The following is a 4,157-nucleotide window of genomic DNA, read 5'->3' as shown; positions in this document are numbered from 1 at the left end:
AAAAAATTATAAGAAAACTCACCAAACTTGTGATGAAGATCACAAGTTACCCTTAATGGTTGCTTCACTGTGCTTGTGGCACCTTCTCCGGCAACGGCGCCATTTGATTCGACTCATGGTAGCTTAGCTTTAAAGGCGTATCAACAAAATTTATACCTTAGATACTATTACTAAAGTAGCCAAGCTACTATAGCATAGAGGTTCTAGGATCGTTCACTGGGAAGGGTTTTCGCAAACACAAGTGATATTCAATTTAAGAAAATAGGTGATTTTCTTATGGATGTTAGCTTTAAAAGAAGATGTAAATGTTTTAGAAAGATTTAAACTAATTTAAGCTAACATTAAAGACTAAAATGAAAGGGTGTAAAAACAAGTTTCTCAAAGATAGGATAGCTATGCTCTGGCTCTTATGCAAATTGGAAATCTCAGGATAGGCTCCTCGCGTTGGGGTTGCAACTATGGTGATGCTTGCTTCCCGAACCGGTATGGATTTAGCAAATCAAGTTTTAATCCTTTAAAATGGCAAAACAGATGGTAGTGAATTTCATCAATAGTTATTCACCTTAGACTTCCTTTGAATGGCTCGTAAGAGATAACTAATGGTCTAAAGCCAAAAGCTTACCAAATATTGGCAACTCAAAGTCATTCCAAGTGATAAACTCACCTTTCAATGGCCATTGAAATTGGTTCTAATGGATTAATGCAAAACTTGGAATTGAAAACCTCACCTTCCAATAGCTCGTAGGAGATAACTAATGGATAGAAATCCAAAAGCTTATCAAGTATTGGCCGTTGGAAGTTGTCCAATGGAAATAAAAACTAAACTTTGCATTAATGAACCATTAATGAAAAACGACTACCTTACCTTCCGGGTGCGAGAAATTTCCATGGGATTGCATCCAAGCCATCACATAACATCCATACTTTGAGAAACTTAAAAGGTTAGCCTCTCATCCTTGGGGATTTCATCCACCAAGGATGTTTGGCTACTAAGAAAATGAGAAAGAAAAGAGAAGGAAAAACAGAGCAAGGCTCTGTGCGTCGATTCTATATAATTCAATAATAATATTACATATATCTTTCAACAGATGCAAAAGAGTATAAATAGAGAAGTTTTTCCAACCTTCCTAGCTAAGAAATCTTATGATTGGTGGATTACAAGGAGAAGAATGGAAATTTATACAAAAATATCTAAAAGAAAAGATCTTGTGTGGAGTCGGCAAAACAGGGGAAGGGGTGTGCGAAATTTTCGCACACCTGAAGGGGGTGTGCGAAACTCGCACACCATTCGCACACCTGAAGGGGGTGTGCAAAATTTTCGCACACCTGGAGCAGTTGTCTTCCGAAGGCCATAACTTCCTCATTTCAGCTCCAAATCGTACACGGTTTAAAGCGTTGGATTATTGACTTCTTGAGCTTTGAAATGATATATAGAATGTAAAAAATGGACTTGGGGAAGTGCTCCAAAAGTGCCAAAGAAGACTGCAGCTGCTGTCCTCTGTTTTCCTCCTTGCTTCTCTTTGCTTCTCTTTTGCTTTTCTTTGCTTCTCTTTGCTTCTCTTTGCTTCTCTCCTTTTGTTGGCTTGCTTTGGTGTAGCTAAAAGCTTGCTTTAACTTGTCCAAGTAGCTCCTCCATCATTTGGCATGCTTGAATTGATTCATAAGCTGATATAAACATGTAAACTTGCCACAAAATGGTTAAAACCAATTACTAAGGACCTTAATGAATTAATTGGGTTAAATGAATATGATTACTACTCAAAGGTGCTTAAAACCATTATAATTAGGTCTACAAAATAGCACTTTTTGGTAGTAATCATAAGCATTCTTCAAATGTACCTCCATATATGGTGATGTCATCCATGAAAACCTCCATAATTCGCTCCACCATATCACTGAAGATGCTTAGCATACATCGTTGGAATGTTGCAGGTGCATTACTGATGCGACTCTTGGTAGCTTAGCTTTAAAGGCATATCAACAAAATTTATACCTTAAATACTATTACTAAAGTAGCCAAGCTACTATAGCATAGTGGTTCTAGGATCGTTCACTGGGAAGGGTTTTCGCAAACACTAGTGATATTCAAATTAGGAAATTAGGTGATTTTCTTATGGATGTTAGCTTTAAAAGAAGATGAAAATGTTTAAGAGAGATTTAAACTAACTTAAGCTAACATTAAAGACTAAAATGAAAGGGTATAAAAACAAGTTTCTCAAAGATAGGATAGCTATGCTCTGGCTCTTATGCAAATTGGAAATCTCAGGATAGGCTCCTCGCGTTGGGGTTGCAACTATGGTGATGCTTGCTTCCCGAACCGGTATGGATTTAGCAAATCAAGTTTTAATCCTTTAAAATGGTAAAACAGATGGTAGTGAATTTCATCAATGGTTATTCACCTTAGACTTCCTTTGAATGGCTCGTAAGAGATAACTAATGGTCTAAAGCCAAAAGCTTACCAAATATTGGCAACTCAAAGTCATTCCAGGTGATAAACTCACCTTTCAATGGCCATTGAAATTGGTTTTAATGGATTAATGGAAAACTTGGAATTGAAAACCTCACCTTCCAATAGCTCGTAGGAGATAACTAATGGATAGAAATCCAAAAGCTTATCAAGTATTGGCCGTTGGAAGTTGTCCAAAGGAAATAAAAACCAAACTTTGCAGTAATGAACCATTAATGAAAAACGACTACCTTACCTTCCGGGTGCGAGAAATTTCCATGGGATTGCATCCAAGCCATCACATAACATCCATACTTTGAGAAACTTAAAGGTTTTAGCCAATCATCCTCTGAGGAAAAGTCCTTAGAGGCTGTTTGGCTACTAAGAAAATAGAAAAGGGGAAGAACCGGAGAAGAGAGAAAAAAGAGCTTTATATATTACTAAGTTCATGTACAGAGGATCGATCCCCCCAATCCTATCTTTAATCCCCCCTTTCTGGAGGTGTTGTGAACCTCTATATATAGCAAAATTACAAGATAAAGCCTTATGTTGGCTGAATACAAGGTTACAAAAGGAATTTACACGAGAAAATATCAAGCTAAATATATATGGGAAGTCGGTGGTGCGTGCGTGGAGAAACAGAGGAAATTTGGCATTTTCGCAATGTGCCTAAATCCTCCTTGTGAAATTTCGCAATGTTGCGAAATGGCAAAATTTCGCACCATGAGGAAAATCCCCTTGCGAAATTTCGCAAGGAGAATTTTACCTTGCGAAATTTTCGGAAGGTTTGATGCAATTGTCTTCCGTAGGCCATATCTTCCTCATTTCAGCTCCAAATTGTACACGGTTTGAAGCGTTGGATTTTTGACTTCCTGAGCTTTGAAATGGTATATAGTATGTAGAAAATGGACTTCGGAAAGTTCCCCAAAAGTGCAAAAGAAGACTGCAGCTGCTGTCCTCTGTTTTCCTCTTCTCCATTTTCCTCTTCGCTTCTCTTTGCTTGTGCTCGTGTTTCCACTTGAAATTCAAGCCTGTAAACGTCCAAAATCCTTGCTTTAACTTGTCCAAGTAGCTCCTCCATCATTTGGCATGCTTGAATTGATTCATAAGCTGATAAAAACATGTAAACTTGCCACAAAATGGTTAAAACCAATTACTAAGGACCTTAATGAATTAATTGGGTTAAATGAATATGATTACTACACAAAGGTGCTTAAAACCATTATAATTAGGTCTAAAAAATAGCACTTTTTGGTAGTAATCAATTACATAAACCAAAAGGCATTCTTCTGTAGGCATATGTTCCAAATGGACATGTGAAAGTGGTCTTCTCTTGATCTTCAACATCGATTTCAATTTGAAAATACCCGGAGTAGCCGTCCAAGAAACAATAGAAAGGATGGCCAAAGACTTTCTCCAACACTTGATCAATAAATGGTAATGGAAAATGATCCTTCCTTGTCACAACATTCAATTTTCTATAATCAATACACACCCTCCAACCTAAAGTGAGACGTGTAGCAACTTCTTCTCCCTTTTCATTTTGGACCACCGTAATCCCTGACTTCTTTGGTACCACTTGAGTAGGACTCACCCAAGGGCTATCGGATATGGGGTAGATAATACCTGCTTGAAGTAGCTTCAGAACCTCAGCTCACACCACCTATTTCAAATGAGGATTCAATCTTCTTTGAGGTTGACGAATTGGTTT

The sequence above is a fragment of the Vitis riparia genome, chromosome 18 (genome assembly GCF_004353265.1).
Source record: "Vitis riparia cultivar Riparia Gloire de Montpellier isolate 1030 chromosome 18, EGFV_Vit.rip_1.0, whole genome shotgun sequence".
Taxonomy (NCBI): Eukaryota; Viridiplantae; Streptophyta; class Magnoliopsida; order Vitales; family Vitaceae; genus Vitis; species Vitis riparia.
The sequence above is the reverse complement of the archived record's forward strand: the minus strand, read 5'-3'. Positions refer to the sequence as shown.